General features: G+C 41.7%; 1 pseudogene; it reads right to left on the reverse strand.

Annotated features, from left to right (window-relative positions):
• Positions 1-8,986, reverse strand: part of LOC121269375 — a 209,043-nt pseudogene extending 200,057 nt beyond the window's left edge.
• Positions 8,987-23,214: the final 14,228 nt, after the last annotated feature.

Here is a 23,214-nt window from a genome sequence, read left to right on the forward strand (position 1 = left end):
CACATTACATTTATTTAGCCTGTTGAGCTTGCATACTTCAGAACCTTCGATAAATCTGCATTAGGTCAGACCTGTGGGGAAAAATAGTTTAATTCTTTTATAATATTGCATTAAGGCAATCGGTATGATGAGAGACACCACTCCCCCTTTCTGCTCTTTACACTATTACTAACAAGTCAGAATGCACCTTCCATATAATCCAGAGTCTGGAAGTGTGGGTAGAGATGTAGCGTAGCATTGCCCTGTCCAAACATTGACACGGATTTGTAGCCACAAAAGCTCAGCCTCATTTTTCTAACAATGATCATTGTATGCGTGGTTATGATTTTTGATTGAGTACCGAAGTACGCATGTTACTATCCAATCTTCAGTAATGCTCCATGTTGTGTTTGTTCATCTCAGACAGCAATTGTCCAAACAGAATCAAATGTTTATTTCGATGAACAACACAGAACTGTCTATCGTTTCTCTGCACTCAGGTGTGAGTGTTCTTCCAGCATAGGACAGTTTAACTGCTTTTGAACATTTGGTGGCACTCTCGGAATATGTCAAATGTTTCTCTTCAATCACGTTGGGAGGCGGTGGAGCAGTGCAATACCCTCGTCAGTCGACAAAGAATATAATACATTCTGTTGCCCTGTTTAAAGAGAAGCCACAGAAATACAACAAGCGTGGTTTGTGCTCATTGATCGTACCACCAAAAAGCCAATAAAGCCAGAGAATGGACCAACGTTCTGCATAAAGTCATGGGGCCACTCAAGGTGAGCGATTCCCTTTTCATTCCACTGGTGACAAAGGTAAATCTTTGGTTTTCTGTTGCAACTCCTGTTTTCTTAATGTGTTCTTCAACGTACTTCAGAGGTGAAGTGACCAGAGGGACACATATTAGACTTGCCAGCAAACCTGTTCCTTTCAGAATCAACCAACTGAAATCTGTATGCAAAACATGTGTAAATGGATTAAGAGCTGCATATCTATGGTAAGTCGGAGAAACGGATGGAATAATTAGCAGCTATTACAGTTAATACGTTAAATAATGAGAGTGGATGAAGACATGTTGACATTTTCTCCCACCAAATCCTTTCAAACTATTTCATTTCAATTATTATATGAAGTATATTTATAACATTTCTGCAAATTTCCTTTCATAAATGTCTTATTCCTATTCTTGTAATAGGCCAAGTTTATATGCAAACGTTTCAGTTATCTCCTGGCTTATCCATCCCTCTTTTCACCCACAAACATGTAACCCTCATTTCATGGGAGTCCAAACTTCAAAGTCTTGAATATAATCAGCGTCTGAGCATCCACAGATCGATGGAGGAGAGAGCTAAGTAAAAATATACATAGCTGAGTATATTGTGCTCCTCAGTAAAATGAGTATTGGCTCTCAAGTTCCACTATACACTACCAGGTGAAACAGAAACTGGCGGAATTTTATGGCCCCCTCCACAGTGGATACTGCCTAAAAATGTGGTGATACGTTCACTTCGGAGGGACAGGAGAATTTAGCAAGCTGGAGGGGTCGTACGATTTGGCAGAATATATTTGCCACCTCTTATCAATAACGGTTCTCGTCTGGCTTTTCCTGAGTTTGCTGGGCTTTTGAGGAAGTTATGTATAACAACGAACTTGGTTTAACGAATAATTTGTATTTTGTAATTAAAATCTAAGTGATAGAAATGTTAAGGTAGTATGTAACATTGAAGAGATGAGGATGAATTGGCCAATAATGATAAATATGCACTTATTAGTCTACACTCCATAGCAATTAACAATCGTTTGTGGATTATTGATGAACATTGAGGTAGTGATCTTATCATGTTGCTTTTGTTCTTGCATTTAGCGTATGGAGATATCTGAAGGTAAATAATCACAAGCATTACTTAGTTAACAAACTAGAAAAAACAGTGTATCACCATTCAAAATATTCATGTGATATCCAATACAATATCAACAAAATAACATGGATTGTATATGTGGAATCCATAAAGGGGAGGTAAGAAAAACGCTGGTGAATAAGTCACTGTTGGGAGTAGCAGCTATAAAATAAGCTATATTGTAGGGCAGAGAATAAATCAAGAGATTATGAGGGCATGTACAAAAAATACAGTGCATTAATCATGGGTGACTTTAAACTTCATTTAGATTCGTAAAATCAAATTTGGAGAGGCAGACAAAGCAGTAAATCATTTGGTGTGTTCAGAAATTTACAGTAACAATATTCTGTTCATCCAATCCAGGATCAGACTATTTTGGATCTGGTAATGTGTAATGCGTCTGGGTTAATAAATGATCTCACTGTGCAAGATCCCCTAGGAAACAATGACCATAACAGGGTATAATTTAGCATCCGGGCTGTGGGTGAGAAACCTGGTTTGGAAACAACTGTGCTAAACCTGGGTTAAGATAATTAAAAGTGAATGAGGACAGAGTTGCGTGGAATGAACTGAGAAAGGAGTTTTGGAAAAGACAGTTGGTGAACAATTGCAGAAGTTTAAGAAAATGGTTCTTGACTCATAAGAAAAAAAAATGTATCCTCGTGAGGAAGCAGGGTTCTAGGAAGGGGACAAAGCAAAGTTGTTTAACCAAGGATGTTAAGGATAACATCAAATTGAAAGATATAAAAAACACAAATGTGGCACATATTAGATGTAAGCCAGCAGATTGGGGAAGTTTTAAAAAAACAACAGGCAATGAGCCAAAAATAATGAAGAGGGACATAGTGAAGTTTGAGGTTAAACAATCAAGTAATATAGCAAAAACAGGACAGTAAGAGTTCCTTTAAAATGTAAAAGGGAAGAGATAAGAAAAAGTGAACACTTTCCTTGTGGAATGCGACTTGGGAAATAATAATGTGGAAGCAGGAAATGGCAGAGAAGTTAAATAAATGTTTTGCATCAGTCTTCACGTTAGAAGGCATTAACAGATTTCCAAAAAAAGTACTAAATAATGCAGGGGAATTGGGAGGGGGTGATAAGTACAATGGCGAGTGCTACAGTAAAAAGTAATCGGGAAATTAATGGGCCTAAAGCCGATATATCTCCTGGACCAGATAGGCTGCATTCTAGGATATTTAAGGTAAAAGGTACGCAGATAATGTAAGCACCAGAAGTAATCTTCCAAGAAACCTTACAATCAAGGTTAGCCCCAAAGGATTCGGAAGCTGTCAATGAAATATTCTTATTCAAAAAGGGAGGGAGACATAAAGATTTAACTGAAGGCCTGTTAGATTAACATCTGTAGTTGGTCAAATGTTGGATTCTATTATAAAGGGTGTAATAAGAGACCAATTAGAAATTCATAATATAATGAAACAGAGCCATCATGGCTTCATGTTTGGGAAATCATGTCTCATAAATGTGTTACAATTCTATAAGGAGGTAACAAGCTGGATAAATAAAGAGGGACATGGGGATATAATATATTTTGATTTTCATACTGTGTTCAATAAAGCTTCACACATATTAACTATATTAATAAAATAAGAGCCCATTCCATTGCAGGTAGCATATTAGTATGAATAGAGGATTGAGTAACCAATAGAAGGTTGTAATTTGGGACAAGGGGGCATTTTGATGATAGAAAATGGTAAATAATTCAGTGCAACAGGGATCCTTGCTGGGGGCATACTTGTGTACAAGATACATTAAATGACCTGGATGTGCAAATTGAATGTATTTTAGTCAGATTTGTGAATGACACATAAATAAGTGAGAAGCTAAGTGGCCAGCATATAACAACATGGTTACAGAGGGAAACAGGCAGTTTAATGTAATGGGTAAAAACTTGGCAGATTGAATATAATGTGAGAGAGTATGAGGTTACACAATTTGACAGGAAGAATATAGGAGATGAATATTATTAAAAAGGAGAGAACCTGCAGAAAGCTGCACCACAGAGTGATTACAGGGTCATCAAGCATGAATGAAAAAGCTAGCATACAAGTTCTTCAGGTAATAGGCAAGGCAAATTGGATGCTGGCTTTTATTTCAAAGAGAATTGAGAAAATACAAGCAGGGAAGACCTGATTAATGTGTCCAAGGCGCGAATTCGACCACAACTAACATATTCTGAATAGCTTTGGTCCACTGGTCCACTTATCAAAGGGAATTTATGCAGGCATCGGAGGCAGTCCAGAGAATGCTCACGCGGTTGATCCCAGGTATGGAGAGTATCTTAGAAGAGAAATTCATTAGGTTTTGCCTTTGCACATTGGAGTTTAGAAGAATGAGAGGCGAACTAATTTAAACATATAAGGTTATGTGGGGACTCGACCAGGTAGATGCTAAAGCTTAACGCCTCTTCTGAGTGAGTCTTGTAGCAGAAATTTAAAAAAAAAATAATCAAGGCGAAAGAGGAGGTGTGATAATTACAGCATCTAGAACTACAGAACTTGTAGCAGGGAAACTAATGCTGCTGATGGACGGTCTGTCCGTGGGATATGCATCATGTGCATTCTATTGATATTAAATGAAGTAGCTAAAGAGAGAATGTGTGCACAAGAAGTGAGCTTCCAAGGCTCCTTAAATTCTGGGCAAGCCACACAACGTTGTGATTCTAGCAATGCAACGTTCTTAATCAAAAAGGGAGGGTGACAAAAAAAAAGTATAAAACAGTCAACTTAACATCTGTAATTTGGAAAATATCAGAGGCTATTACGACAGGTGTAATGGCAGTGCATTTAGAAAGACATATTATAGTCAAACAGAGTCATCATGTCTTCTTGAGCGGGCATCATGTCTGGGAAATTTATCACAATTCTTGGAGGAGGTGACAAGCCAGTTAGCTAAAGTGGAATCTCAGAGTAAGGAGTCGCTCGTTTAAGACAGAAATAGGGAAGAATTTATTCTTTTAGAGAGTAATAGATCTGTGGAATTATTTACAGTGGAGGGCTGTAAAGGCTGGCGCGTTAAGCATATTCAAGGATCAGGAGGAAAGTAAGGGTATCGACGGTTATTGGAAAAGGGAGGAAAGTGGAACTGAAAATTATTTGATCAGATATGATGTCATTGAATGGCCGAGGAGACATGATGGGCTAAAAGACCTATTCTGCCACTACATCTTGCGGTCTTCCACTTCTCATTATGCCATATTTACTCATAACTGCGACATTATTTAAAAGACATGTGAGAAATATCATAGAAGGTATGCACTGTAAAGTATGCACTTAGGCACTGAAGTAAGGTGAAAATGCACCTTATCTTGCAACAAAAATCAAATACATGATTCTCGATGCTTTACCTGGCTTAGTTTTGCACCGAACCCACCCTGTGCGCATTTCAGCAGTGCTTTTCATTGTTAAGAATGGAGAAAATCAGGTGGGAAATTGTTGAAGATAGACGGCCTTAATTTGCAACTACATTCTGAAAAAGATGACTGGAAGCGTGAAGGTAAATAAATGCAGACAGAACTGCCCTTGAAAATTTCGCTGTCAGATCCGGTCTTCAGAGTCACTTGAGGCCTGCATACAAGACACCGTGTAGAACCAAAGAATTGCAAATCCAGAGGATTCAAGGATATTCTGATATTCCCACCAGCTGTATAGCCCTGGCTGCCGTTAAAATGTGAAAAGAGCCAGTGAGAGTGACAATGGAGGGAGAACTATTGGGAGCACTTTGATGGGGAGGATTTGCGGGGGCAGTGCAGTTGAGGATCAGTTACAGGGAGCTGGGGGCATCGATGTTGGGGGCATCGAGGAGTGGTCTCGGGGTTGTGCGATTTTGGATTCAGGGGGAGATGGTTACGGAAGTCACGGTATGGGGGAGGTCAGGAGGAATGTAGGTTCGGAAGGTCGCATGTGGCTGGCAAGCGTGGAGATTGAGCGGTTTGCTGTCATCTGAGGTCCAGTTTGGGGAAGTGCGAGTGTCGGGTATGATGGAATACAGATAACATAGTGGGGTCTGGGGCCACGGTAGGTCTTTGGTCCTTAAGGGCGTATGGGTGGTGTATTCGGATTTTCGGGTGCGGAATGTGGGTGTCCGATGGGGTTATGATTGGGGCCAAATTGTCATGGGAGTGGGTGAATCGGAGAATTCCGGCGGTCAGAGTCGGGCAGCTGATGGGAATTTGAGACATTGGGTGGAATGTGGAAGGAGGTCTCGGTTGCCATGGAATGGGGGAGACGTGGGTTCATGGGGTGTTGTTGGTCAGTCAGTGTGCATTGCGCAGTTGGAGGTCAGGGCTTTTGGCCTTGGGTGGTTACAGGGAGTCGCATGTAGTTGATTTGATTGTTTACAATAGATGTCCAAAAGAAGAATCTTCTCTTCGGACTTTTTTTCTCTCAGTAACATTGTACCCTTCGATGAGCCATCCAAAGTTTGTGATTGATCTGTGTTCTGACATGATTCCCAATGCACAGCCATTGTCCAAAATGAAGTCTGCATTTATGGGCATTTGCCGTGGAAACCCTTAGCTGCGAACTTCATGAGTCGTGATTGAGCACTTGTCAGGTGTACCCCCCACACCTCCATCTCCCCTCTCCACAACCCCTCCAACCATTAGCCTCCAACCATATGTGAATACGTTTTGGAAAATGACTCACACATTATTTACAAGGATGTTGGTTTTAATAGTGTTAGAGTGGTTCTGACCTATGTGGTTACAAAAGTAAATAAAGGTGGCAGTTCAACCATATAAGCCGGGTCAAGGGCAAGAAGTATTATTTGTTACAAAAACAGAATTGCCTGGAAAAATTCAGCAGGTCTGGCAGCATGGGCGGAGAAGAAAAGAATTGATGTTTCGAGTCCTCATGACCCTTCGACAGAACTTGAGTTCGAGTCCAAGAAAGAGTTGAAATATAAGCTGGTTTAAGGTATGTGTGTGTGTGTGTGTGTGTGTGTGTGTGTGTGGGGGGGGGGGGGGGGGGGGGGGGAGATGGTGGTTGTGGAAGAACGGAGAGAGAGAGAGAAGTGGAGGGTGTTGGTGTGGTTGTAGGGACAAACAAGCAGTGATAGAAGCAGATCATCAAAATATGTCACCAACAATAGAACAAAATATGTGTTAAAGTTGGTGATGTTATCTAAACGAATGTGCTACTTAAGAATGGACGGCAGGGCACTCAAGGTATAGCTCTAGTTGGGGTGGGGAGAGCATAAAAGATTAAAAAAAAATAAAAATAATGGAAATAGGTGGGAAAAGAAAAATCTATATAATTTATTGGAAAAAATCAAAAGGAAGGGGGAAACAGAAAGGGGGTGGGGATGGGGAGGGAGCTCAAGACCTAAAGTAGCTGAATTCAATATTCAGTCCGGAAGGCTGTCAAGTGCCTATTCAGAAGATGAGGTGATGGTCCTCCCGTTTGCGTTGGGCTTCACTGGAACAATGCAGCAAGCCAAGGACAGACATGTGGGCAAGAGAGCAGGGTGGAGTGTTAAAATGGCAAACGACAGGGAGGTTTGGGTCATGCTTGCGGACAGACTGCAGGTGTTCTGCAAAGCAGAATATTATTTGTTTGTGTGGCTAAGGAACAACCTGGGATTTTTTCAGCATTGTCCCATTCTTTCACTGAAAGTTTTTTTTTGAAAACCCATTCGATGTCAATCACAAGGACATTCTTCATGATGGAGTTGTTTATAAAGTTTTGGCTGCTCAGGGCGAAGAAGCGTTTCTCGCAGCCAGTCATGTATTTTGAAAATAACTCTGTTTTGTTCTGTTCAAGGACATGTGGTATCCACAAAACCCCCTCTTCCTCAAAATAGTATCAGGGAAGTATTTGCACATCACAAAGAATATAGATGTGGTGTGGTCTTGGTTTAAGTTTTCATCTAACAGATGAGACCTTCAAGACTACTGCACTGGCATACCAATCTTAACTTTATTGTGGCGACGAGTGGTTTTGTATTTCAAATTGACAATTGCTCGGATTGAAGAAAGCCTTCTCCCAATTGAAGCACACCCACAATTAAAGTTAAAGCATAGACGACGTGGTTTCGAGCCGGGGGTGAGATTTTTCTTCAAATTTAGACGCCCGCCCCTCCCATTCTTCTAGATATTATCATCGCTGGGAAACAGTCTGAGAACCCACCTTGTCTTTCTGGTCATTCGTTTTGTGTTGTTTTTGACAACAGTGAATTTTGACAACAGTGAATTTTTTCAACCTATTTTTTTTGATGTGGTTCATTAAATGTCTTAGGAATTTTCATGTTCGCTGTAATCGTATTCCCAAAATTGGTAACAGCATAATATATGATTACATTTGTTAAAACAGTTCAACGTTGGAAAGTAAAAGTCGTGCTGTAGCTTAAACCTTCCAGTGTCTAGTATACACTTAACATTAGTTAATACCCTCAAGGTAGCTTGAGTTGGAAATAAATAATTCCTTCCCTGCGGCGTGAATGACCCAAGATAAAAAACAAATTAACATGCTGACCAATTGACAAAGGAGATCTTCCCAGCCGACTGATTGCCCATCAGCATTACAGTAATTATCTTCCTTGGAGCCACGAACCTGATTCCAAGATGGTTTGCAATGTCCAGCAGGCCTACCGAGAGCGAAACACATCTCAGTCAAGTGGATTCATTCCTTGCGCATTAAGCAATATCTTAACTTCAAAAAGAGATGTGAGGTTAGTCGCCAATTTTATAAAAGAATTGAATTCCTTTTCCCTTGAAATCTCTGGTAATTCATTCGGTACGTTTTATTGCATATCTCCTCAAAAAGCTGACGTATGTCAAACCCCAATAGTGAGATTGACAAAATATCTGCGTTACAAAGGCTTTACTGTTGCACATAAGACATTGTTTGACACAAAAAACGGTTAGAGAACAATTTGAATCATGAACGCTGAGGAAAATAAACAATGCCGAATTGCCTGTCAGTTTCCCAACACACTGAGTGTTCCCCTTCAATAAGTTGCACGAGGAGGAGAGACATGCATGAAATAACATGTAAGGTCCAGGGAAAAGAAGTGACTTGACAAGAGAGAAACAGAGGGCGGTAAATTTAACGGCGTAGAAATATACCCTGGGGAGAAGTTTGTTTCATTCTCTTGTCCACTGAAATCAACTTGAAATAATTTGATTCTAAATCTCGGCCTACGAGTGAAAGAGGAGTTGCTCCACAATTTGCTGTTTTGGCCCTCGAAACGTTACTGCAGAGTGATCCACTGCTGCCAATTTTTCCGCTCACTCTGCCAATCCAATTCTCTTTAGTATTCCCAGTAATCAAAGTTATCGATGTTCTTCACATAATGACAAGTTGAGCAGGCATCAATGGTTCGCAAAAACATGGGGATCTCGGCTATACAAGGTGAGAAGGCAAAAAGGTGGCACGTCGAAGATGATATGAGACCATTGAGGTCATTTAACATGTTCTTTTAAAAAAAGAAGAGAACATTTTGAAAAGGTGTGCAGCCACAAATGTATCATATGTACGCTGTTTTGGACTCTGTATATAAGGAAGGAAACTTTTGGAATTGCTTTTTGCAGCATTACGGAATTAAAGTGGGTCAGGTAATGCATTCAACGATAAAAATCGGAGAAAATTGGTTATGAACTCCCTGAGGCTCAGGATTTGAGAGACGATCTTACTGGCACATGTAATATTTGAAGTTTCAGAGAGTGGAAGCCAAAATTCTGTTCCCGCAGCTGGGCAATAATCTGCATGGAACCACGGTGTGAGGCCATTGGAATTCATGTTTTGGAATCAAATTGGAATAATATATTTTAAATTGCTTTCTTGTATCATTTGCATTGTCTACTCTAGAGAGTTGTGGCTGCTCTATTTTTGCAGTCTGTGTAAAGCTGATATAAGCAACTTCACGCCTATGTTCTCACTCTATAAACTCTACTCTCATTCCCCCACTCCGTCCATCCGTTCTCAGTCGTTAACTCTGCAAACATAACGCTCATTACGTCACTGTGTATATCTCATTGATATTTCCGCACATTTAAATCATACTTTGACCATTATTACTTCCACTAACATTACCCAGATCCATTGCGTTGTGAGCAATAAGAATCCGAAACGCTCGAGGAAAGCAAGGGTCTAGCCATCAGCAATATCTTGCTGAAAGCAATGTCACAAAGTTGAATTGGTGCCAGTCTTCCTGACACCTGAGAGCCAGTGACTCAGAAGCACCAATATAAAACTGTCAGTTCTTCTCTTTTGCACACCTACTGCAGAAATCGTGCTGCATGCTGTAAACAAGTAATGAAAGTATATTTCACCCATGTACTTAAGAAAATTGCACCTAGTCGCTTACCGAGTTTTGAGTCTGTGTAGAATAAATAACATTCCCTGAAGATGTTCTCATTAACGGGGGGAATGAAACTTTCGCAAGGATTTGCAGTGGATCTTACCGTCAAGGTTCCCCACATTATGCCTGCTGTTTGCACGACGGATTGCTTCACACAAACCAGTGATACGCATGCGCTCAGCTGACCAGGCTGGAATACTGGCAGGTTACGTAATGGTAAATTATTCATGTGAGAGACATACCACGTGTACGACCTATCCTACAACTTTTTTTGCCACTCATCTGTGTCCGTATAAAATTCAATTAGTTGACAGTCTGCTCTAATTTAAATCGCATTTTCAACTTAATAACAATATTTTTTAAGAGGGTTAAACAATCTCTTCATAGCTGATTATAACGATATATTAAAAAAAAAACGATGTCACAATTTGATCGTAGACCCCAAGTAACATTAATAGAATCTCATAAATTGTTCAATACAGCCCATTACCGCGACTAAAATGGTGATTGTTGGCGATTAACTAGCTATATATCATCATTCATTAACGAGTAATAATAAAATTACTTGCTAAGATTACAGTCATGAGGGCGATCAATTTAAACAGCCCTGACTTTTTCTTCTCACCACGATTCCTTTAACGGAAAGTTGATTTTATTTCCTAATTTTCCCCGTTATAATTGGTGGCTTAGATTCACCAACACGCCAGTTTGGATTGACCCAATTCTCTATTAATAAACGCAAAGCAAATACGAGGTAAGGTAAAATAAGAAGGTTGTTTTATTTTTACAGGCGCACACATCATGGTCAGTGGTTTCTCAATACCGTCCTCTTTTTGCGCCTGATAATGAAACAGTTACAAGGGGGGAAAGGGATACAGCACAAAGGCACAGCATAACAGAATTTATGTTTCCCGTGAAGCCAGACAGCAGAATCAAAAGGCCAACGGTATCCAGCATTATATATCAGCAGGCTGAAATGTTGCAGCGTGCTCCGACGTCCCAGAAGAGATTGCTGACCCGATGGAAGAAGGGACGCAGAGATGAATGAGTTTGACTGGCACAGATACAGGAGCACCGATGTTCTAATAGCACACAGAGAATATGGGTGCCAGGTGATGCAACCAGAAAAAAGCTCTTCCTGCTGCTAACTATTAGCTGGTGAAATGCTTGACGGCCTGATTTTCGATTGACACTACTGCACGACAATATTTTCAGATTCGATCAACTTGTGGGGAGGTCATAGGAAATAAACCAACCACCGCAACACATCCCCCCAACACCCACCACACCCCATCCCCCCGCCAGTTTCCTCCACCCCCCGCATCCCGTTCCATTTCCTGGGTTTTGGACAGATAACGCATTCATTCAGCCCTAGATTCTTCAGTTGTTGAACAGAGGAATCTGGATCACATTTATCCTGAAGAGAGTGCGTCTCTGTGGGCTAGAGCTCTTTCTTAAGAATATGAATGATATTATTTCATATCTTGTGAATTTCATTTTCTGCAGTCTCAGTGGGCTTTAGTGCTTATTTAAAGGGAACGATGTACCCGCTGGATTCTGAAAGTTAGGAATGACATTGGCATGGGTCATGGCCAGTTTGGCATTACATATTAAAACTTCTGCATATTACTATTGTTTTCATTATTATTGATAATAATAATTAAACAATAAGCATAAAAATAATAATAATTTTACCAAGTAGCCAAGTTCACGTGGAAATATACTTTTTCAATCCTGCCGTCTGGACGAGAGACATCTCCTGCATTGGATAAAAGCAAAATGTTGCAGGTGCTTGAAATCTGAAACAAAACTTAAAATGCTAGAAAAGCTTAGCGGGTCTGACAACATTTGAGGAGAGAGGAACAGATTTAATGTTTCGCGTCCACATGACCCTACTTCAGAGCTGAAAAGAAGTCGAAATGAAATTGAATTTATACTGTTTACACGCGTGGAACAGGTGAAGCACGTCAGAAGGCCAGCAGTGTGACGGGGGTGTGGATGAGGGGACGGGGGCGTCAAATGTGAGATTGGCACAACAAATGACAAATTGAGTGTCAATGATCGTGGTAAGGGCTGTTAAAGTTGCTGATAGTGGTAATTTATATTTATTGTTTTACCCCCTTTTTATCCCACCTCCCTATCCCATATTAGATCGTTTTTCCTCCCACAACCAGCCCCCCACCAAATCCCGCACCCACAAAGGTCATCTGTTGCCTGACAAAGATTTTCTTCACTGACTGCTTACCCTTCCCCTGCTGATACCAACTTTGCTTTCTGACCTTAATGTCAGTATCTGCACCTGAAAATGGGTAAAGCCTTTTAGTGCCGGGATGCAGGAAGATGCCGGCACCACCTTTTGATAGGATCATGAATGACCTGTTTTTGTTTGAGTTCGAAGTTAGCATCTGCCCCCGATAAACTAATTTTTTTTGAAAAACAATAATCGATCTTTAAAAAAAAAATATTCAGCACCCCTAATTCCACTGCCTTTTGAGGCAGAAAATTGCAAAGTCGTGCAACCCTCTGAGAGAAAAATCAAATTCTCCTCACCCCTTTTAGTGTAAGGGCGACAGCAAACTTGAGAACAGTATTCCCTTGTTCTGGATTTGTTCTTTAAATTTGGAGACCCAAACCGAGCACTCAATTTGAGATACAGCTTCACGGATGCCCTGTACAACCGAAGCATAATATCCTTACTTTTATGTTCAGTTCCTCTCGCAATGAAGGATCACATGCCATAAGCCTTACTGATTATATGCTGCTTCTGCAATCTCAACGTTCTGTGACTAATGCACCTCCGAATTTTGCTTCCTTTCTCTCTTTAATGAACACTCTGCTTTATTTTTCCTTCCAACTAATATGAAGAGTTTCATTGTTCCCACCTTATTTTGGATGTGTTAGCTCCTTGCCCCCGCACTCAGCGTATCAATATCCGACTGAAAATTCTGTATGTCTACTTAACAACATCTTTTGCTATTTTGTTTTCTGTTGTCTGCAGAATTAGCTACAATGCCTTCTTTCCCCTCATTTATAAAAAAGATGAGTCCTCAGCCCTGACCTTTGAAGGACTCCACACTTCACATGCTGTCAAACAAGAAAAAAACCATTAGCACATGATGAAACATCCAAATATTTAACGTTGGAATAGGAGTGGTATGTTCCACCATTCAATAAGTTCATGGTTGACCTCAATGCAACTTGAACTTCACAGGCCTGCTTACCCGCGATAGTGTTCCATTCTCTTGTTAACGAAGCACCTATCAAGCTCTCCCTTTAAGTTTCTTCTGCATTCTGTGTTAAAAGTCTTAATACCCGCTAAGAGAAAATATTTTTAATCATCTCTCTCTTAACTGAGAAGCCCTAATTTGTAAGCTCTGAAAACTTCTTATAAATTCTCCAACCAAAGGAAACAACCTCTCCTCATGGACCCTGACAAGACCCCTCGAGATCTTGAATATTTCAATTCAGTCAGCTCTTCAAAATTCAAGTGGGTACAAACATAACCAGGCTAACCTTTCCTCAGAAAGCAACCCACCTATTCCTGACATTAGTGTACAAACCATTCTATGCAAACTCTCTGTTTTCTGCCAGCCAGCTAATATCTTGTCCACTACACCATGCTGTGGCACCTTATCAAATGTTTTCTGGAAATCCAAGTGCGCTATGGCTATAGGCTCCTTCTGATATCCAGCACATATTTCTCTCCAGAGAACTGCAATATATTCATTAAACAGTTTTCATTTCACCATGCTGACTCTTCCCAATTAACTTATTTTTCTAAGTTCTCGGCCATTTACTTGTCTTTTTTCACCTAATCTAGAGTCATCTGCATCTGGCCTTCTGGCAGAGGCCTCTCCTGCAAGCATACGGGAAACTGGATAAAGGCAGAGGGCTGTAGCTTAGCAGGACGTTATGATTTTTTAGAAATGTGTGCATTCACTCTGTTCTGTCCTCATGCTGTTCTACATGATGGTGGATGAGAATGGGGTCTAGTCTGGTTGGTGTAATTTTGCTGCCCAGTTGCGTATTATGTCTTATCTGGGGCAGCCAGCTCTTGCTCACCTCTGGATGGCTTATCAACTGGGTACAGTTTCACCCTTACTCTTTCTGGGCCAATTCAGGAGCTTTTCTGTTGCACATTTAAACTCTTCGTATACTTGCCAGTGAGATCAATTATTGGCTTCCTGGTTCGGGCCATTCTTAACATTGGAGAGGTCGCTGTCCATACAACTTCCATGCCCTCTGGAACATCATGGTCCTCGTAAGAAGTTAGAGTTCCTGTTACCCACCATGGAGCTTTCCAACTGGGGAAAGCATCACCCTCCCCAGTTGCTGATTGGTTTGAGAACTCCATTTGTCCCAACTTAATGCCAGAAATCAAGCTTCTGCCAGCCATAAGTCAGGCCTGTCGTTAAAGATTTCCATTCAGTGTTTAGTAAACTATCATCTTTCAGGCTCTTTATCTCCGTCAGTCTTCCATGTTACTAATTATATCCATGCTATAGGGCTTCTCTGGCTCCAATTTATCGTGGAGCTTTGCAGGGAATCTAATTCAGATTCTACGCTTCCTTTGATGCAGTTTAATTGTACTCGTCTTGTTTCGACTGTGCTACATTCAAGAAGCTCGTGTTCGAGGTATATGGGTGTTATTAAATCTTTTTGGGACTTTTGACCTTCTCCATGCTTGTGCCCGAATGCCGATTTCTTCTGCTTGCTCTTGGCCTCCATTCTTTCACATGATTGCCAGGGAAATTGGCCCTAAGGGAGATATTGTTTCTTCCTCTGGTATCTTGGTGGCAATTGCTACTGTAACGGGACATGCAAAAACTTTGCATTCTATGTGGCCCTCATTGAGTGGTGCATTTGCAGATCCTAGTCCAGTTCCACCAACCAGGGCTTTGGCCTTCACGGAGGCCTCGGGGCTTAGATTTTGGTTTGCCTCAAACATTAAGGACTCCCAGGCGCAATGTCTCTAACTCACTAACATTTTGGGCCGGCTAGGGAGACAGAGTTACTGAAAGGACAGAATTCCAGAAGATCACTAGGAGTCCTTCCGGCTCAGATATACATTATTCCTTTCCCAATAATGGTAAGATTCAGTAGCAAGTAGCTCTGCTGCACGACCCATCGGGAGGCATTCGAGGGCAACTCTGTTGAAGCCTTATGCAGTTAACTGCCTTGCCTCATCATCTGCAGCATCTGGAATAGCATACTATGTTGCGATGGGGACACTTTGGCCTCCTGAGATTCTCCTTTTGAACTGTAGACAAGAGGGGGCTTCTTGGACGACTGTGTGCCTTTTCTTTTTCGGATCAGGTGCATTTTCCATCTTGGTCTCCCTGCTACTCTTTCCAATGCTCATCAGTATATTTTGGAAAGGATCAGCTGAATTAAATTGCCAAAGGTTCAGATCATAGCTACCTGCCCTGACTGTTGCACCCCTAGCATTGACGCTTCTCTGCTTCTATCGGTCTAGCTGCATATTGGAGGGTAGGTATTTTTTGCAGACTTCTGACAGTACTGGTTCATGTAACCCCTGTCTCCTCATGGGATATGGGGAACATTCCTTGTTCCAGTCCTACTCCAGCCCCCTTCCACAACGCTTTCTCCAGTACATCGATGATTACTTTGGTGCTGGTTCATGCTCTCACCGGGACATGGAAAAATTTATTAAGTTAGCTTCCAATCTCCACCCCTCCATCATTTTAACATGGTCCATATCTGACAATTCCCTTCCTTTCCTTGACCTCTTTGTCTCTATCTGTAGTGATAGACTGTCCACCAATATCCAATACAAGCCTACGTACTCCCACAGCTACCTCGACTACAGCTCCTCACATCCTCCTTCCTGTAAGGACTCATCCCTTTCTCTCAGTTCCTTTGCCATCGTCGCATCTGTTCTGCTGATGCTACCTTCAATAACAGTTCCTCTGACATGTCCTCCTGCTTCCTTAACCGATGTTTTCCACCCATGGTCCTTGACAGGGCCCTGAACCGTGTCTGGCCCATCTCTCACGCATCCACCCTCACGCCTTCTCCTCCCTCCCAGAAACATGATAGCGTCCCCCTTGTCCTCACTTATCACCCCACCAGACTTCGCATTCAAATGATCATCCTCTCCCATTTCCGCAACTCCAGCATTATGCTACCACCAAACACCTCTTCCCTTCATCCCCCCGGCGGCATTCCGTAAGGTTTGTTCCCACCAGGACACCTGGTCCACTGCTCTATCACCCCCTGCTTCTCAACCCCCATCAATGCCCCCCCCCCCATGCCCACGCAAAAGATGCAATACCTGCCCCTTCACTTCCTCTCTCTTCACCGTCCAAAGCCCCAAACATTCCTTTCAAATGAAGCAGCATTTCAGCTGCATTTCCCCAAACTTAGTCTACTGCATTAGTTGCTCCCAATGCGGTCTCCTCTACATTGGAGAGAACAAACGTAATCTGAGCGACTTCTTTGCTGAACACCTGCTTTCTGTCCACAAGAATGACCCAAAGCTCACTGTCGCTTGCCATTTTAACATTCCACCCTGCTCTCTTGCCCACATGTCTTTCCTTGGCTTGCTGCATTGTTCCATTAAATGCCAACGCAAACTGGAGGAAAGGCACCTCACCTTCCGACTAGGCACATTACAGCCTTCTGGACTTAATATTGAATTCAACAACTTTAGATCTTGAACTCACTCCTCCATCCCCACCCCCTTTCTGTTTCTTCCCCCTTCCTTTCGTTTTTTTTCCAATAATTTATCTAAATTTATCATTTCCCTCCTATTTAAATAATTTTTTAATCTTTAATGCACCGCTAGTCTTTCCACCCCACTCCCACTAGAGCTGTACATTGAATGCCCTCCCATTCATTGTTAATTAGGGCATTCATTTAGGTAATGTCACTACCTTCAACACCTCATTGTTTTTTTGTTCTTTTGACTCTGAGATCTTTTGATTATCTGCTCCTATCAGTGCTTGCTTGCCCCTACAACCACACCACCACCCCCAATCTCTCCAACAACCCCCCCCCCACACCCAAACCCCCCCCCCCCCCACCGTAAACCAGCTTATATTTCACACCTCTCCTTATATTCGCTCAGTTCTGTGGAAGGGTCATGAGCACTTGATTCATCAACTCTTTTCTTCTCTGCCATTGCTGCTAGACCTACTGAGTTTTTCGAGGTAATTATGTTTTTATCATGAAATAATTCTGATTGATTTGATGCTGAAGGTTGAAACAGCCTTCCTCTGGGGGTGTCTTCGTTTCCTCCGAGCACAATGTGTCCTGCTTTTCGAGGAGAAAATAAGAATCTATATGATTATCTGCATGACATTCAATGTTCTGATTCTTCACATTCTGTGTACTCAGCTAAAATTGCTCAATGCGTCCCAACAGCTGCAAGCACAATATCCGTTCAAATTCCTAATCTCTCCGTACCCAACATCACAGCTAACGGTGAGCGTTTGCATCGACTTCTGTCCTATGAAGATTTACTAGTACAATTTTATCAGTGTTCTCAGCAATCCAATAATCCAGTGAAAATAGTTTTGCGAACCTTCCTATTCTGAATTGTAATATGAAGTTCAGTGATCTTAATTCCAGTGCAGGTCAAGGGGCAGTGGTCAGATACTCTCTTTTTGGAAATGGTCACTGCCTGGCACTTGTGTGGCGCCAATTTAACTTGCCAATTCTGAGCCAGAAGCTGATATTGATCAGGCCTTGTTGCTTTTTGACATGGGCTACTTCAGTACCTGAAGAGTGGTGAATAATTTTGAACATTGCGCAATCACGAGCAAAAAAACTGCCCTTCTGACAGCACAATAAATGGAACATCATTGATGAAGTAGCTAAAGACCGAGGATACTATGTTTATGAACTGCTGAAGTGATGTCCTGCAATTCAGATGGTTGATGTGCAGCAAACCCAATCATCTTTGTTAATTCTCGGCAAGATTCAAATTGTGCGATTTTGCCTTTTTGTGATACTCGGTCAAATACTGCATTTATCTCAAGGGCAGTTACTCTCTGCTCCTTTCTGGTTTCCAGCTATTTTTCCCATGTTTGAACATAGGCCGGAATGAGGTCAGAAGCTGAGTGGCGCTTGCAAAATGTGGATGAGTGTCAGTGAGCTGCTTATTGCCCGCCTGTTCTTTGATGAAACTATAGATAACCACTTCAAGCAGTTGACTAGTTATGGCAATTAGACTGATGGAGTGGTAATTGGCTCAGTTGGATTTGTCCTATTCTTCGTGTACAGGGGATAACTCAGCAACACGCACATTTGTCGGTTAAATGCCAATGTTGTTAGTATTATGGAATAGCTTGTCCAGAGACTAAGCAAGTTCCGGGGCACACATCTCCTGTACTAATGCTGGCATGTTGTCTGGATCATAGCCATCGCAGTGTCTCGTGCCTTCAGCAGTTTCTTGATTTGACATGCAGTGAATCGAGTTGGTTGAAAGCTGTCATCTGTGATGGTTGGGAACTCCCTGATGGCCGATGTAAAACATCCACTTGGCACTTCTAACTTAAGATTGTTGTAAAAGCCTCTGCATCATCTTTTGCACAGATGCGCTGGGCTTCCCCAGCTTTAGTGACTATGAGCTTTGCGGAGCCTCCTCCTCTTCCACCGAGACGTTTAATTCTACAGACCCGTTTAGGACTGGATGTGGCAGGACTGCTCACAATTGGATCTCATCGTTTTTTTGTGGATTTTCTTAGCACTAACTTATGTTGATTTTGTTGCCTGGCATTCAAGTAGGCCTGCAGTGCAGATAAAATAGCTTACTACCTTATTTTTAATTTTGCTTTGTGCTGCTCCTGGTATCCCCTCCTGCAGTCTTCATTGAATCACGGTTTATTCCTAGCCTGATGACAATGCAAGAGTGGGGAATTTTCTGTGCCAAGAGTGTACAGCGTTTGTTTGAATACAATTCAGCTGCTGCTGATAATAGATCTAGTTGCTAGATGGTAGATGAAGTTGCTGGAAATGTTCGAAAAAAAACCTCTCGGTAACACAGTGGTAGCGGCACACACCACGATGCCAGATATCCTCAATTTGAAGACTGGACCTCCTATCCACAGGGACTGTGCTATGTGGCTTTCAGCAAAAGGGGTTTATTCACCCATGTTTAACCCCAAGCCATGTGACTTCCTGGGTTCCAGATTCGATGTTGAGGACTCCCACGACCAATCTCTCCATATTATGTACCAAGCTGTCGCCATCTCTGCTGGGTTGTTTTTCCTTCCGAGGAAATACCCAGGGATGATTATGGAGGAATCAGGGACATGTTCAGGGAGGTATGCTTCCATGATTATGAGAATGTCAACGGTTGCTTCACTAGTCTATCACGTAGCTTTAACAACTTTGACACTGGCCCCCACATGTTAACCTGGAGGACATTGTTGGGCCTACGCAGATGGGATTGCCATTGTAATATCGGATGTATAGGTCGATGTTGTGCTGCCCATTCGGTTCGATTCACTTGTAACAGGCTAATACAACTGAACGGCTCACTGGGCCATTTCACATGTCTGTTAGGTATCAACCTCATTTTTGTGTGGCTGGATTCCCATTCAGCCCAGAGCATGAAAGGATGGCAGATCTCCTTCTTGAAAATCCATTAGCGAATCTGGTGCGATTTTCTAAACTATTGCTAATGGTTGCATATTCATCATTTTATGTTAATTTACAGATTTCTATCGAATTTAAATTTTAACATTCGAACCAGGATCTGCAGAGCAATACCCCGAGTGTTTAAATGACTCGACCAGTGACAGTACCTGTTTACCACTGAGAAACAAATTGACAACTAGGTTTCAAGATTAAGTTCGTATAATATTTTTGTGGTCGTTTATTGGAGCAAAACCACATTTCAACCTTTAAGTATCAATCTACTGTATGTCTAGCATAGCATAAAAATCGGTGTTAATTGTTAATTATAGAATAAAAGGTCCATCTGAAAAAAAATAATTTAAATGGTAATGAATTACAAGTTAAATTTGAAAAAAAAATACTCGCTAAGCACACACACACACACACACACACACACACACACACACACACACACACACACACACACCTTAAACTTAAACAGCGACAACAGCATGAAGGAAGAACTGGCGAAGGTTCATTGACCAATTTGTATGAAATAAACAAAGAGTGAAGGAAGATCAAAGAGTAATTCCAATCTCTCAGGAAAAATACATTCCACGACAAACAAAAGCTTAGCAAAACAGAACATTGGCGGTTGGCTCTGCAAGCTAAGAATAGTATCACAGTAAAATAAGATGCTTAAAATTTTGCAAAAAATAGTAGAAATCTGACGTTTGGAAATCATTTTGAAATCATCATATCGACACCCAAAGGCTGATAAAATGTTAAAACAATAGAATATGAGAGTTGGATAGACAGAATTAAGACAGCCGATTGTAACATCTTTTAGAGGCATACTAATAGTAGTTAAATACATTGTTCTGCACTTGGAGACAGAGGCAGGATGAATTGTCACAGATAAAAGTTATTTTCTGAACTTTAAATACTGAAATTGGAAAACAAATAGAGTGGCTTGATGGCTTTGACGCCAGAGTTATGAATGAGGTAATAGCAGAGTCAATGAAGGTGCGGTATATGATTTTTCACAATTCCTCAGATTGGGGAACAGTCCTCTGAGATTGTCATTTGGAAAATATCATAACAATTTTGAATAAATGAGGGGGGTAGAAATGTGTAAATTACAGGTCAGGTAGCCTAACAGCAGTTGTTGGGAAAATGGTACATTTAATTACTAAGGGGTTGTTAAACACAAATTTTAAAAAAGACAAGAAAAGGCATCATGGGGCTGGGTATTATAGTTGAACATAAATCGATGACTGAGTAATGTGTAGAAATCAGATATTAGGTTGAATGGGTTTTAGCGTTTCTGTGACTGATAGAGTGGTTAAAGCTGAATTATTTAAAAAATCCCCAAGGGAAACTTTAAACAAATTTCATAACGTATATCTGTAAGTGTTATGTTTGAGAAAAGCCTCTAAATTGAGTAATCAGATCACCTGACCTCGAGTTTTTACATGAAAATTAATGAAAAATGTAATTTGACAAGGAAGTTTTCAATGAACTCTGGAACACTCGGAAGTTTTGAGGCACAAAGTTACCTTGTCATGTGTCCATTGATCTCTGAAGTCGGAGTGGAACGTTAGTGTGGTGTTGAAAACAGCATATGGTATACTTGACTTTATCATTCGATGCATAGATTACACAAGAGGATAGGTCATGGCGGAATTGTGTAGAACTTTGTTGAGACCACAGCTGGGGTACTGTGTGCAGTTATGGTCTGCACATTATACAAAGGATGTTATTGCATTGGAGGGAGTGTAGAGGAGATTCATCAGGATGTTGTCTGGGATGAAAGACTTAAGTTATGAAGAGAGGTGGGATAGACTTGAGTTGCTTTTGATGAAGCAGGGTATGTTGATGGGCGAGGCGTACAAGATTATGAAGAGCATGGACAGGGTATATAGGGAGCACCTGCTACACTTAAATAATGGGTTAATGACGAGGGGGCACAAGTTGAAGATGAGTGGCAGGAAGTTTAGGGGAAGGGCGAGGAAAAGATTTTTTACCTAGAGGGCGGTGATGTACTAGAATGTGCTGCCAGGTAGAGGCGGGTTGCCTCAAAGCAATTAAAAAGCAGCTGGATGAGCACTTGGCACGTTATAACTTTCAAGGCTATGGGGCAGTGCAGGTAAATGTGACTAGTTAGGTAGGTCAGTGGTTCCTCACATGTCGGTGTAGACTCGAAGGGTCGAAGCACCTTTTCTGTACTTTGCTATTCTGTGTCACAGAAGCATAGGATCAAAATCACAGAATCGCAGAATCAGAATCACAGAATCACAGTGCAGTGGCCATTCGGCCCATTGAGTCTGCACCGATAATTGAGAAATACCTGACCGAATTACCTAATCCCATTTAAAAGCACCTGGGCCTTGAATGTTATGACTTGCCAATTGCTCATCCAGGTACTTTCTCTAACGTATGTGAGTCAAGCTGCCTCCAAAAACCTCGCCGGCAGTGCATTCCAGTCCGTCAACACCCTCTGGGTAAAAACGGTGTTTCTCGAATCACCCCTAAACATTAGCCGGTCACCTTGAACTTACGCTCCCTTGTAACTGACCCTTCAATTAAGGGGAACAGCTGTGCCCTATCCATCCTGTCCATGCCCTTCAGAATCCCGTTCAGCTCACTCAGCTTGCCCAATAGTCTTCCCTGCTCCAGCGAAAACAACCCAAGTCTATCCGTCCTCTCTTCACAGCTTTAATTTTTCATCCCAGTCACATCCTGGAGCATCTCTTCTGCACCCTCCCCCCGCACCCACCCGCCCCACCCACCTCCCCCGCCCCCGCCCCCCCAGTGAAATCACATGCTTCCTATAATGTAGCGAACAGAGCTGCACACGGTACTCCAGCTGTGGCCTCAGCAAGGTTCTATACATCTCCAAGATGACCTCACTACTTTTGCAATCTATGTCTCGATAGATAAATGCAAGTATCGATTGTGCCTATTTCATCACCCCACTAACATACCCGTCTGCCTCAGAGATTAATGGATACACCCGCCAATATCAATTTGTTCTTCATAATTTCCCAATGTTATGCCGTTCATTGACTATTTCCTTGTCAAATTGCTCCTTCCAAAGTATATCACCTCCTACCTTTCAGGTTTAAATTCCATCTGCCCATTTCACCATCCCGTCTATATCTTCCTGTAGCCCAAGACAATCAAATTCTCTGTTAACTAACTGGCTAATCCTTCTGTTATCTGCAAATTTACTAATCCTACCCATGCTTAGTCATACATGAGTTTTATATAATTGACAAATAATAGGGGGCCGGGCACAGCTCTCTGTGGTATGCCACCGAACACTGGCTTCCAGTCACTACACCGTCCTTCTGTCCTTACATTCTACCTTGTACAACTAAGCCAATTTTTAATCAACCTTATCAAATTACCCTTTAAACCATGTGCT

The sequence above is a fragment of the Carcharodon carcharias genome, chromosome 24, assembly GCF_017639515.1.
Source record: "Carcharodon carcharias isolate sCarCar2 chromosome 24, sCarCar2.pri, whole genome shotgun sequence".
Taxonomy (NCBI): Eukaryota; Metazoa; Chordata; class Chondrichthyes; order Lamniformes; family Lamnidae; genus Carcharodon; species Carcharodon carcharias.